We start from the raw sequence: 15,224 nt of genomic DNA on the forward strand, positions 1-15,224 counted from the left end.
TTACGCCTCATTTTACATTAGCGTTGATAGTTGCCACACATTTGTTTTGCCACTTTTTTAACAATTTCTACCGACAGTCTGAGTGTTTGATAATCATGTAAGTATTTAAAACATTGTAGACACTTTATCTCACAAACTTCCTTGAATCTTTCATCAAGGATATGAAGATGAAAGCACCTCCATCCCTCTGGTGATATGCATATCATTCGGTGTCCTGTTGGTCTGTGAGTTCATCGCCCTTTTGGCAGTAATGCAGAGAAGATCATCAATAAAAGGTAAGGCCCGAATCATATCCCTGAACCCACGCTGAGTCATGGATGTTGCTTCATACATCAGAGGGGCTTCTCTGCCGATTTACATAGACTGACTTGAATACATTTCAAAAACAAACTAACTGAGTATTGACCAGTAATTTATTTCGAGTCACATGAGAAGCAGTAAAATATGGCATATAAATGAGGGAGTTATCTACATTCATATTCCCGCTCCATCCACCAGTGCATGGGATACGGAATTGGATATTTTAATGCAACAAATTGAACTCTAATGACCTGCACACTTTAGTATTAAAGGAGATGGCAGCAGATATAGTGCACTTGTTTTGTTATTTCAATGTTTCCGAGATTCTGGAAAGATACCAGTGGATTGGAAACACGCTAATATGACACTCTGATTCAAAAAAAAGAGAGACACAAAAAGAGCCAAACTGCAGACCACGTATTTTGACCTCTATGTTGGGAAGTTGTTGCAGTCAGTCATTGAGCAGGAGATAACGGATCAATGGAAAACAAAGCGGAATTATCCAGAGTCAGCACGATTTAATGACGGACAACTTGTTTCTGACAAACTTGCTCAAGTTTTTTTTGAGGATTTAAATAGCGAGGTGGATGATGAGCATCACGTGGATGTGGCACATTGAGATTCTTGAAGGCCTTGGACAAGAGTTTTAGATCCCAGAGGTTGGGCACAGAGTATTGGCTTGGATCGAGGATTGGCTGAATGAGAGAAAGTATAGGATAGGGATAACATTGTCCTTCTCTGGATAGAGAGCAAAATGAATACGAGGGATGACGCAGTGTTCAGTTTTCAACAGTTTACAACTGATATAACTGACCTGTGATCCGGGCAAGAGTGAAACACTACAAGATTTGAGGATGATCCGAAGATGAGTGGGAAAGCAAGTCCTGATGAGATTATCGAGTTTACAGTTGGATATTGGCAGGCTTGGACAATGGACCAGAAAGTCACAGATGGAGCTTAATGTTGATACATCTGTGGTCAAACATGCTCGCAGAAAAAATAACTATTAAAAAGGTAAATGATTATTTAAATGGGAAGCATATTCAAAGTGTGTCAATGCAGAGGGATCTGGGTGTACTTGTGCATGAATGACAGAACGTTAATGTACAAATGCAGCATTTCATCAGAATGACAATTTGAATATTGACATTTACTGCAAAAGGACAGGAATTTAAATACAAAACAATATCAGTCAGTAGATTCAAGAAAGGAACACATATGTGTCTCAATGAAAGTTGGATAAATCTAAAATGGTGCAGGCAGGTTTGTGGGTTTGAGACCAGGATAAGATCAGCTATGATCATATAGAACTTTGGAGCGGGCTCAAATGGCTGGATTGCCCAATCTCGCTCGTAATTCCCGTGTTCCAACGCGTTCATTAATTATTTAGCAAATGACAGTTTCTTTCCACTTACAATTGGTTGGAAACCAACACTGAGTTTTTGTTTTGCTGTGTCAAGTTCTCTAACAACACTCAACCCATTTTGAGGCGTGATGGTATGATTTTCCACAATTATCAATGCCAATACTGCATCCCAGCAAAACTATCCCACTAATATTACAGAATCCATGCCGGTGAATAGCGTCCCACTCTCTGAGTCAGATGCTCCATGTTCAGTCCCAAGACTTAATCGGAATAAAGTGTCAGCGCTTCCTGTAAAATCCTTCCAAGGCAACAATGTCGAGAAGTGAAAATGAGAAATATTACTGTTCGGCCATGCTTGGTATGGAGTGGCGCCCCTCTGGCAACAAGTTACTGCCCTGCTCCGTGTTAAAACACGGCCATGGAATCTGATGAATGTCTGCCTTTTTCACCGATAGTTTTGAACAGATAAACAAAACTACTGCAAGTGCCTGAACGCGCTCCGAGTTCCCTTGATTCCAACCTTATGCGCAGACTTTCACTGGTCTCTAAATGCCCCAGTGTTCCCTGTGATGGAGGCAGTGGCATCATCACTGGATTCATGATGTAGAGAAACAAAATAAATTTTGCGGGACCCTGGTACGAATCTTACCTCTAAATAGAGTGAGATATGAAATCAATACAAATCATGAACAGAAATATAATTCCAGAACGTAAGAATATGCTAATTATCCCGATCTTCCTCCAACAGAACCTGCCGCGGGGAGCTGGGATCCTGTTATATATCAAGCCATATATGAAGAAATAGATGATATTCCTCCCGCCAAGCTATACACTCAGTCTCGTGGTTCAGGTTTGTGTGTTTTTTTTTAACCCAAACTACATGGAAAAATACTGCTTCACGTTTACCCGTTTTAGCCATGGTCAAGGGAAGCATTAACCTCACTAACCTCATGTAGAAAGGAGACATTTAAATGTCTTTATTTATCTTTAGAGGATTTGTATGCTTAATAAATTACCAATACTCATTATTGTTCAAAAAAATGTTTTTCTTCTGTTTAAAAATAGAAAGCAAAGTAGCTATTTCCTATTTGCAACTGTTTTGCAAGTTGCACATATCAAAGTCTGATCTAAATTATAAGAAGTAAAATATTTTGATTGAATATGTAAATACATTCAATACTTTATTCCTGCTGGCCACATACACAGCGCCTAATTACAGGACAGATTCGTATTTGGGAAATTTCCTGGAATGCAATAGTTTTCTTTTTCTAAAATTGGTAGTTTTAAAGCCAATTCTGGACAGAATCAAAGATAAAATATAAATACAACAAGCAGAAAAAAATGCAAACTGTTAAATGTAAAGACACATCACCAATGCAAACAAGGAACAGCAACCGGGGAAATCTGTTAGAATCAGTGGAGTAGTGAACTGCGCCCAGCGAGATATGGAATCGGGGAAAAAATGATAATGTTATTTGTTAAGATGGCAAAGGTGGGCTATTATATTAGTGAATAATGGAATGTTAATGAACATAACGAAATATTCAATCAAAAGAGAAATAAAATGGCCAATTCAGAATTTACTTCAGGTATATCCGAAGGATAGTTTTTACAAAGAGTCACAGTACCGAAATGAGAGAAATATTAATCAATTGTTTGTTTCAGTTTCTCCCAGACATAACGCTAAATTTCATGACTTCACAAGATGTGAATGGGAAAGGGATCAAAAGGTAGAAACAAAAAAAAGAACTACACGCAATTAACTCATTGGAGCATTTTCATGCACGCGTTTTCAAAGAATGGGAAATTCTAGCAGAAGCAGAATTGCAGCTTTACACCGAGTCATTAATAAAGTGTGTAATGCCAGAGTCCTGGCGGGAAGCAAACATTGATGCTGTGGTTAGGAAAGAACAATGAGAATGCCAACAAAATAAGTATCAGTTTACTGAACATTATTGGGATGAAAGCTCATCAAATTTCGACAAAAGGACGAAAGAAATTTTCTGCATTAAAGCAATATAAAGAAGTCAGTGTCCCTTTCATGGTGGGATCTCTCACATAATCAACATCATCAATATCTCACAAAAGCCATCGGAGTAGATACCGTAAACACCATAAAAAAATACATATTGTTTCTCGTGCCCAAAATTCGTTTGGGGAACTGCCATCTCCTACACTGATAAATGGGACAATGTCCTGTCAGCTCTTTTTTCAGTAAATTCCAATTTTCCCTACATCACAAATGTTTCCAAATCCATGTTTCATTCCAGCACTTCAATTGAAAAAAAGCTGACACTCCGGTGCTGTGCTGAGCGAGTCGCTGCACACTTGGCAAAGTACATAGGAGACATTCACCCAATGGCCAAGATGCATTCTCCTTTGGTGATCAATGATCAGCTGACCATATTGAAGAAGACTTGAGATGGGAGGTTTGTCCGGAACAAAATCTACCACTTGAACAAATTCCCAAATTGAAAACACCAGTCCATTATTAAATTGTTGTTACTCACCGTGAAAGATTGAAATGCATAAAATTCTGTATTTCTATACTGCAAAGGCGCCATTTCAAATCTACTTCAGTTGCTGTAAAGTATTTGAAAGCGGCTGGCAGTGAATAGTCTTTCCAAGTCTTTGTTCCATGTGCGGGAGTCATGGGAAGGCAGAAAAAAAAAATGATATTGGCTGGCTGCAATAAAGCTATCAAATTGAGGGGTAAAATGTGTTTCTATCAACGGTAGACGATGAGAATTGGTGTTCCAGATGACAGCATTTTTGTACAGAAAAGTAACATTCATAAACTTGATATAACGAACATATGATTTGAAAACGAAAATCAATATATTTAACTGATAATGATAACTTGATGAGAAAAAAAGGGAGACAATTTAGTATATTTTATTGAAAACTAAATTAGATGCAATAGCTCATAAAATTGACTAAACATACAAAGCGACACAGTTAATTCAAAGCAGGCAGAAAAGTTCACCAGAAAGCAGAACAAACACAAACGTTCATTTCGAAAACAAAACAGTGGATAATGCTCGACCAACTCAGCAGATTTGCAAAGAAAACAAATCTAACAATTTGATGTCAATGACTCGTGTTCATGCCGGACCTGCTGATGCTGTCTGACATTTTCTGTTTTGTTTCCGATTTCAAGCTTTGACACAGTCTGTTATGTTTATAAAAAGTACAGAAGTGAAGTTATAAGTCAGTGGAACATTGATCTGATCCCATTTTGATTGGATTGCATGGTTCTTAACAGTTTTTTTGTAAAACGAGACAGGAATCAGGAGACCGTTGAAAACGATTTACAAATACATTAGCAGTAAGGAGGGCTGACACCTATCCGGAATGGCTGAACAGAGTTAAAATCAGAGTAAAAACGAAGGAGTTCTTACTTGGCCTTTTCATGCTCTTTTCTGGTGCCTTGCAGGAGACTTCCATGAGAGGAAAATAAAACGTATTTATTAGTCACAAGTAGGTTTATATTAACACTGCATTGAAATTACTGTGAAAATCCCCAGTGTTTTCACTGCTGCTGACGGCACGGCGGCACAGTGGTTCGCACTGCTGCCTCATAGCTCCAGGATCTGGGTTCGATTCCTGGCTTGTGTCTCAGTCTGTGTAGAGTTTGCATCTTCTCTCCATGTCTGCATCGCTTCCCTTGAGGTGTCCTGGTTTTCTCCCACAGTCCAAAGATGTGTGTATTCGGTTGATTAGCCATGGGAATTTGCCTCTTCGTGTTGGTCAAAGGGCTGAGTAGGGTTCATACGTTTGCGTGCTGAAACAGGCCCTGGGTGGGATGGTTTTCAGTGCAATCTCGATGGGCCAAATGGCCTCACTCTGCACTGTAGGGTATCTATGATTCTATGGATTTTCATCTCTGAGGATAAAAGATGCGGATAATATGGCAGGAAGAAGTGATTCTGGATCATCAAAGCCGGTCCACGGACCCAGATATAATGGATTTGTTCTTACATTATCCCGGGTTCTCTGATATCTCACACATTATCTATCCTAATGGACTGGACATTTCGGAGCCAGAGTAATATCCTTTTCCCAATAAGGTAGTGCTGGTTCTTCACTTTAGACCACTGCGATCATTCGGTTGACTGTTCTCCCAAATTGGTGCTAGGATCAAATGCCAGGATATTTCCACAGAGGCGATAAAGCTTCTGTGATTTCGACTGACTTTCTGAATCTCTATCACGATAACATTTTAATGACTCCACAAACAATTTGTCAGCCAACCAATTATTTTTGTGTTTACCAGTTTCTTCAAGCATTGACTCCTTCAATCAGATTGGATATTACACCAGTCACAGTTTGGGAGACACGGATCCTGGATCAGAATATCCTGAAGTGGATTCCTCGTCTATTCCGGGTAGGTCGAAGTTCACATTTTACCATTCCCTTTTGAGCCTTGTCACTCTGTAATATCTAAAATGGCTTCTGAAATCTCCCAACAGTGCCAAGCAGCTCAGACATGGCAGAATGATTTCAATTACAGAAACTTTGAGACTGAAACAATGTTTTATCATCGTTCCAAGCAATGTAAATTACATTTTTTAAAAAGAAATTCCATGTATTTCCCCAGAAGCCTCCCTTGGTTGAGAATTGTGCACTGGTTTGAGGGATCGGTGACTCATTGGGAACGATATAAATTTGAACTAACATTTAACACAAAAACGAAACAAAGCTTCGTCCAATAATTTTCCATGCTCGAATTCACTGACCTCCATGCCACCATAGATCAAAGTCTCTGTCCTGTAATTCCTGTGGAAATAGACATTCAAGGACATGACTCTAACTGTACTTCATTACTAACTAAGTTCAATTCAAACACTTTTCCCTCTCAGCTCCTGCTTTGACAGACTATGACGATGCAGAAACTGAAGCCATTGACCCTCAGAGTGGGCACTTGCTGCTGAACCGGAACCCTGACGGTATTTTCACTTTGACAAGTTCCAGCGGTGATCTCGGCACTCTGGGTGAGATAAATCTTTGATTGTTCCGTTTCTTAGGCAGGCGCTTGGGATGAGTACATAATAAATTGATAATAAATTGGAACAGGATTAGGCCTTTCAGACATTCCAGCCTGGTCCTCACTTCGGTGGATCCTGACTCATCAGACATTCATCCTATTTACTCTCTTCCCTTTTCCGCGTAACCCGCGATTCCTTTACTGATCAATAATCTACCTATTTCAGCCTTAAATGTGCACAAGGACTCTGCCTCCACAGCTCTCTGTGACAACGTGTTCCACGTATTGACAACTCACGGACAAACCCGTATTGATCCCATCTTACCGGCTCCTTCCACGCCAGCTAAGAATAGCAATGCTATCTGTGGCGCAAGCGCAGGTTTTTAACAGCCATTTGGCAGTGACCATTCATTTATGAAGTTTACACATATACATTAGAATGATATTTGATGAGATTTTCCAATGGGAGTGCTGCAGTGTAGGGATGTGACCTGTCCCGTGTGGTTTCTGCTTTGTCATTTTCTGCAGTATTTCCAGGGGTACATTACATTGAAAGTATCAGAGAGAATGTGGAGTGTGTATTTGGTAGAAAGATAATGCCAGTTGAACTGGAATATAAGGCAAGTGCTTGTGAAGTGTTGACCTGATTGTGGAAATAGTTGTAAATCTTATTCATTTTTATTTTACCGTTTCAGGTCATAGTCATCAACAAATACAGGATGTGACGTCCTCAGACATATGAATCATGGGATTAAATGAAAGGGGGCGCCCCTTAACTTATCCACAAATATCGCCATGTCGAATATGCTTTACTCCCTCATAAAATATTTGTTTTTTTTGTGTCAATAGGTTATTACTTCATGTTGTGTTTTGTGAATTCCCATTTCTGTCTTTGTTCTGCGTGAAAGAGTAAACGTTTTGTTCAAGCAACAATGAAAAACAACCTAGAATATATATCGAGTATTGCACGGTCCATATTAAAGCTGTTACATCGTATTACATTGTGGAACGGAACCGTTATTATAATTCAAGATTTGATGCCTTTTTTTGTGTCAAATGGATTTGAAGTTTATTTTGTAAAAGCTTCCCTTCTTATGCCATTAAATAAAGATTAGAGCAGATAAATAAATGGTTTGCTTCCGTTTTCTTCATTTATTATATTGTAAATCGTCACGGAGGCAGAGAGAGGACATTTACCGGGTGAGTGGGGTTGGCAAAGATTGAATGGGGATTACTGGGAGGATTAGAGGGGACATTAGGAAGAAGGTTTTCACTCAGAGAGTAGTGGGTGTCTGGAATTCGTGTTTAACCTGGTGGTTCAGACAGAAACTCCTCGGATCCGTCGATCGGCCCCCAGATCTGCAGCTGAAATGTTGTAACCTGTAAAGATCGGGTTGGGGACTGGGTCACTAGAAGGTGGGATTAGAATGGAATGCCAGTTATATTTCTCGTTCTGGTGCAGATGTGATGGGCTGAATGGCCTCTTTCTATGCCGTATCCTTTTCTCTGCTTTCTGTTAGCCCTATCGCTGGGCCAGGTGGAGAAATGAGTTTTGTTTAAAATAAGAAACAAGAGGAAAGGTGAGGATATTGAGGCAACTCTGAGTTATTCTGATACCCATCCCCCCTCCAATAATCAAAGTGAGGGAGAAATCTCCCCGCCCGCCCCATGTTCAACACAAATGTATTTCCCGGAGTGACAGTACGGTGACACAGTGTTTAGCGCTGCTGCCTCACAACGCGAGGGGTCCGAGTTCGATTCCAGCCTTGGGTCACTGTCTGTGCTGAGTTTGCACATTCTCCCCGTGTCTGTGTGGGTTTCATTTTGGGTGCTCCGGTTTCCTCCCACATCCCAACGATGTGAGGGTTAGGGGGGATCTGGGGGTAACTATGTGAGGGTCGGGGAATCGGATAAGATGCTCTGTCGATGCATAGTCCATGCACTGTCAGGATTTGATGGTTTTAAGTGGGGGTAGTTTGATCCCTGGGGTCAAGGTGCTGCGGTGACAATTCACTCTCTGGCTTTAAACACTCTGCAATGCAGAGACTGGAGAGGAGTGTACACCAGGGGGCAGCATTGCAGCTTCTTCCCCCCATTGAAACTGGTATTGTTGCTCCATCTGCTGCACCATCCCCACCACATCCACCGGGGACAATCTGGACAATGGGCTGCAGGGAGACCCATCGCTGGCGGCCATCTTGTATTGCCTGAATTCTGCTCTTCCATCTCATGGTCTTCTGGTCTTTTGAGTTTCACACTCACTGTTAGCAACAGATCCAACACTTCAAATTCCATTTGTATCAGGATGGCAAGATCTAGGGGTCTCCCCTCTTCTTCACTCATGGCATTAATCATTTTGAAAAGTGAATTGGAAAATTATTTGAGGAAAAGCATCTTACAGGCACATAACTAAAAAAAAAATTGGATAAATAGACGAAAACAACACAGACAGTGACAAGCAGGAACTTGCACAGGAACGTACACAAGTGCATCCCGTGCACACAGGCAGACACATGTATAATTAAACACAGAGTGACTTACACAAGGGGATAGAGACACAGAAAGATCACTGCCACTCCTTAGGCCGATCATTCGTGTACTTAAGGCAGAAATTCCGAGAATAAGGATTAGAGAAAAAACATTTCTTATCGTTGAAAGGTGCTGGTTACCCCTCCGGGTAGGTGGTGATCCATCCCAAAGGAATGTTGTGAAACTTGAAAGTGAATGAGGAATAGGGGAAACACTCTGGGCAGGATTCGAACCGGGAGGCCCCCATATATTTCCAGTCCATCAGCTACCCATTGGGATACCGCTACACTGGGTCTATTCTAAACCATCAAACTGATCATCATTCAAGACAATTCGAATAAACATCATCGCCATGACGTGGTTTCGATTTCTTATTTAAGATGTAAATCTGTGTTATCACTCTGCTGGTTTCACAGATCTATATTTCCACATTTCAGCTCAATCTCATGAAAAACAAAAATGACAAATAAACTGATAATCCTGTGCATGCATCACGATGCTAATCATAGTGAGACCGTAATGGAATCCAATACAAAGACGACACCATATAGAACATTACAGCGCAGAACAGGCCCTTCGGCCCACGATGTTGCGCCAACCAGTTAAAAAACAATGACCCTCTAACCTAAACCAATCCCTTTCCATCCATAAACCTATCCACGGATCTCTTAAACGCCACCAAACTAGGCGTATTTACAACTGCAGCAGGCAGGGAATTCCAATCCCTCACCACCCGCTGGGTAAAGAACCTATCCCTGACATATATATATATATATTATATATATATATATATATCTTCTCTAAAGGCGCTATATGAACGCAAGTTCTTACTGATTCAGCTCACATCATGTGTACTGGAACTCCCACCCACTAATTACCTGAACATCCGATGTACAAATTTGAATTGAATTCACGATTTTTCACGCAAAGGTTTTGCTGTCTGTATTTATTATCAGGCCAGTTAGTGTTGGATTGAATTGCACTGAAAACGGTGCCTAAATGCTGAGGGTCCAGAAATATCTAGACCCAGGCAGTGTTTGGCTTCTGGGGTCAAGAGAGAAACAGAGTTAACGTTTCGAGTCCATGTGGCTGTTCCTTCATCAGAGGTAAAAATAGGATTTGGATTTTATTGTAATTTCATCTCAATGACTTCTCTGCACGAATGAAATTTCCCAAAGGCCCCAAAAATATTCTGAACTTTCTTCTAAATCCATTGGCCATTCACATTCAGAAACAAAAACCCAGATTTCCTTGCAGATTACTACATAGGAGGCTGAAAGTAAATTCACAATGCAACAGTGTCGTAAAAAAAAACGCACCTACGGCACTGCAACAGCCCCTCAACCTTTCCCCTCTGTGGTCTTCTTGGAAATTCTGTGAGAGGAAATGAATACAACTTCCGGGAGGTTGTGCTCCAGATAGATAATGCATCAGTGAGTCTACAACAGGAATATTGTGTACATTTATAGACTCCTTATTGAAGGAAATAATTAATTCTACGGGAAGGAGTTAAAAAAAAGTGTTCTGTGCTAATATCTGTAATGGACTGGTTACTGCTGCAGTAAGTTTGCAGAGACCCAGTTTGCATTCGCTGCAATTTATGACAGTAGGAAGCGATTTGATCAAAACCGCTAAGATCCTGGAGGGTACTTAACGGTTAGATGTGGAAAGGATGTTCTCTCTTGCTGGAAATTTAGAACAAGGGGTCAATATTTGCATCAAGGTATCGCCCATTTAACGGACAATATTTATTTATTGTTGGACATTAAGCGATTAGTTAATGAATTCCTAATGTATACATTTCCCATTTCCTTGATTCCACCCAACATTACACCAGCATGTTTCTGAACTCTTACATGAATAACCTGATAATTCCACAATTTGACAGCGATTTGAAGCAATTTCACTGCTTCTTCATCTCGCACTCTCTCCTCCCACCGCTGTTGTCAGTGTGTCACTGCCTCTCTCTAGCACTCTCTCCTCCCACCGCTGGTGTCGGTGTGTCACTGCCTCCCTCTGGCACTCTCTCCTCCCACCGCTGGTGACGCTGTCACTGACCTCTTCGCTCTGTCACTCTCTCATCCCACTGCTGGTGCCGCTGTGCTCCCCACTTCTCGCTCTGTCACTTTCTTTTCCCACCGGTGATGTTTCTCGTTCTCTCGATCTCCCACCCCAACCACGGCTGGTGTCACTGTCTCTCCAATTTTCGCCCTGTCCCTCTCTCCTCCAACCGCTTGAGTCGCTGTCTCTCCGGCTCTGTTCCTGTCCCTCTAACCTCCCACCGCTGATAGCTTTGTTTGTCCCTTCCCTCGGCCACTCACTCAAACCATCGCTGGTGGCACTGCGTCTCCCCCTCTCGCTCTGTCACTCCCCTCCCACAGCTGGCGTTTCTGTTCCTCCTCCTCCTTTCACCCGCATGGTGGCACTGTGCTGAGCGCTGCTGCGAGACAGTGCCAAGGAAACGGGTTCAATTCCTGGCTTGGGTCATTTTCTATGCGAAGTTTGCATGTACTCCCCATGTCTGTGCGGGTTTCCCCCCGGTGCTCTGGTTTATTCCCACACTCAGAAAGATGTGCTAATGAAGGATTGGCCATGCTCAGTACTCACTCAGTGTACCCGAATAGGGGCCGCTGTGGCGACTGGAGGATTTGTGCAGTAACTTCATTGCAGTGTCAATGTAAGCCTACTCGTGATACGAATAAATAAACTCTCTCCTCCAACCGCTGGTGCCACTGTCCCTGCAATTCCCTTTTCAACAACTTTATTGACAACGAGGCGTTGTGGACCTGACACAGCGGAATACAGCAAGCTCACACGGAGAAAAAAAAAGGCCAACGAAGTGGGCCGATATGTAAACATTTCCATCTTAATCTGCGCTCAGTAAATGGTGTCGGAATTCTCCAGTTTGATCACCATTTCCAATATTTATGTATTTATAAAATAACAGTCTTCAGCTCATTAATGTTTCTGTTTTAATGCCATAACTACCGAAGGATGGTTGGAATTGCCGGGCGATCGTACAGGGGCTTATCCGGAGGAAATGGAAACTAACGGATTACTGGATATTAAATCTTGTGGAATTAAAATGAAAAGGAGACATGGGAATCTGAGCAGCATCTTCATACCTCCCGCTACTCAACGGTCTCTATTGTTTAGGGTGGTGCTGGGATGTAATCGGATTGTATTTAGTTGCTAGGAAAGTGCAGCTGACACCCACCACCACTACCCCACCACCATCCCAGCCCACCCCCGCCTCCGGGATGATCTAGAATATAACAAATGAAGAAAACTGAAGCAATCCATGCATTTATGCGCCCTAATCTTTATTTAATGGTATATGAAGCGAAACTTTACAAAATAAACGTCAAATCATTTTGACAAAATAGTTGTATAAAATCTTGAATGATAATAACGGTTCCGTTCCTCAATGCAATGCAATGTAACAACTTTAATATGGACAGTGCAATACTCGATACAAAATCCATGCTGTTTTTCATTATTAATTGAACAAAACGTTTACTCCTTCATATAAAACAAAGAAAGAAATAATAATTCACAAAATACACAACATGAAGTCATAACATATTGATACAAAAACAACTACGCATTTACGTGAGATTAAAGCATATTCGACGTGGCGATATTTGTGGAAAACTTAATGGGCGCCCCCATTGATTTAAGTCACATGTCTGAGGACGTCACATCCTGAATTTTGGGATGACTATGACCTGAAACGGTAAAAGAAAAATGAGTGAGAATTACAACCATTTCCACAATCAGTTAAACACTACACAAGTACTTGTATTATATTCCAGTTCAACTGTTAGTTTCTTTCTATCAAATACACACTACACATTTTCTCTGATACTTTCAATGTAATGTACCACTGAAAATACTGCAGGAAATCACAAAGCAGAAACCACGTGGGACAGGTCACATCCCTACACTGCGGCACTCCCATTGGAAAATCTCATAAAATACGGTTTAACATTATAATGTATATGTGTAAACTTCGGAAATGAATGGTCACTGCCCAGTGTCCCTGCTTTGCCACAGAAATCTTTGTTATTCTGGGCTGGCGTGGAAGGAACCGATAAGATTGGATAAATGCGGATTTACTGTACACTGTGGGGGGTAGACACATTTTTGGTGAACTTTGGGCTTAAAGTAGGTTTCTTGTTTAATACAATTCAGTGCATTCGCGACATGAACTAAACACAAATGCCACATTATTCTTTGATCGGCTGCAGACCAGAGCGAGTATATTCCACACAAGAGGGCGGGAGACTGCTGTAATAATCAGAGGTGATAATCAATTCAGAAAGCAGTCACAGCATGGGACTCAATGAAGGAGATCAGAAATGACAGGGATTTCCTCACAGTATCCAGGAAATGTTAAATTTCAATCTACTTTGTTCATTATTTTAGCAATCAATTAAACATTGCACTTTTGATTGGGTGAATTTTAATCGCAGATTGGAAACAGGTTTTCCCAGCCTCTCAGCTGGAGCGAGTTAATTAGAAATCAGGATTAATGCAGCTTCAGAAGCCTTGAATTTCGGGCCAAAAACAGAAGGCTATTCAGTGTGGCCTTGTCAGGAGCTTCGAGAAACAGGGAGTCACAAGGGCTGAGTTTGAAGGAATGGTGTAATTTAATTTAAAGATTTGTTTCAATCTGAATATCGGTCTGAATCCAGATTGTTTTAAATTAATGAAAACAAAATAAGGGCAGCACGGTGAGACAGTGGTTAGCACTGCGGACTCACAGCATCAGGGGTTTTCAATCACGGGTTTTCAATCCCCATCTCACTGTGTGAAGTTTGCATGTTCTCTCCGTGTCTGCGTGGGTTTCCCAGGGTGCTCCGGTTCACTCCACGGTCCAATGAAGTGCAGGTTGGGTTGATTGGCCATGCTAAATCGCCCCTTAGTGTTAGGCAGACGAGCAGGGACAATATTTAGGGCCTGGCGCGGAGGTGCCACTGATGGTGGGCTGATTTCGATCCTGTTGGGGTAATGGCTTCTCATGTGATGGGAGTAACATCCCAATTCATTGCACCATATATGGCTCCATTGCACGAGATAGAAGCAGAAAGTGTGGGAATGCAATACTTATATGAGATTCAAATGTCAGGGAAATTGGAAGGCATTCCTTTGGCCGGAAACGATACTCCAGGCTGGAATGTTGCGCCCCTGGTGTTCGAGTCAAGGATTTCTCAGGGCAGTTGGGAGATATTCAGCAGGGGGCGCTGAAGAGCCACTTGCCGTGATTTGCATCGGTATTAATCAATTAAGTTAGAAAAAAAAACTAGATGCAAAAGCGGATTATGGGGATAGGAAGTCAGTTGAAAATTATTACCTCAAATCTGGTGATTTCAGAGTTACTAACAGCTCCTCCTATTGGGCAAAGTTAATGTTGCTGGAATATCAGCTCAGTACCTGGCTGGGAATCTGGTGCTCTGGTGACGGATTTTAGATTCCTGGGACGTTGGGAGAGGTTCAGGGGGTGTGGGGGTGGCGGGGGGGGGGGGGGAGGGGAGGGGGGCGGTGGGGATGGGGGGGGTGAGATCAATACAAACTGAACGTGTTGTACCTGGCTGGGACGGGGAATGCTGTCCTGTGGTGAGTGTTTGATAGTGTGGTTAGGAAGGGATAAAACAGAATGACAAGTTGATGGGAACACAAACTGTGTGACATAGGAAAGAGAAACACGAGAAGCAATAATAAAGAGAGAACAGTAAGATGCAACATCGGAGTTCGGATAATCAATGACGAGAGGCAAATATAGTCATTGCACAAATACTGATTAATAACGGCAAAAGAAACATCGCTGCCATTATGTACATTGGTATTCGGTAGAATAAGAGGTTATCTCATTGAAACATAAGATTGTTATGGGGATCGACAGGATAAATGCTGAGAGGATGTTGTCACCCCCTCCCCCACCCACCCACACATTAGAGATTCTAGCACCAGACTGCGCAGAATCAGAATGAAGGGTACCAACTTGAGACTGTAATTTGAAGTGTTTTTTTTCTCTCAACA

General features: G+C 41.7%; 1 protein-coding gene and 1 long non-coding RNA gene across 2 annotated transcripts in view; both read left to right on the forward strand.

Moving 5' to 3' along the window:
- The window catches only part of LOC145361221 (scavenger receptor cysteine-rich domain-containing protein DMBT1-like), a 445,694-nt gene that overhangs the window by 2,021 nt on the left and 428,449 nt on the right, over positions 1 to 15,224 (forward strand). The window lies entirely within an intron of this gene.
- Positions 224 to 6,024, forward strand: LOC145361162 (uncharacterized). Its single transcript, XR_013889815.1, has 3 exons — positions 224 to 275; positions 2,415 to 2,516; positions 5,943 to 6,024. It is a non-coding gene; the product is annotated as an uncharacterized LOC145361162 (long non-coding RNA).

The sequence above is a fragment of the Carcharhinus amblyrhynchos genome, chromosome 34, assembly GCF_965287045.1.
Source record: "Carcharhinus amblyrhynchos chromosome 34, sCarAmb.v2.hapA, whole genome shotgun sequence".
Classification (NCBI taxonomy): Eukaryota; Metazoa; Chordata; class Chondrichthyes; order Carcharhiniformes; family Carcharhinidae; genus Carcharhinus; species Carcharhinus amblyrhynchos.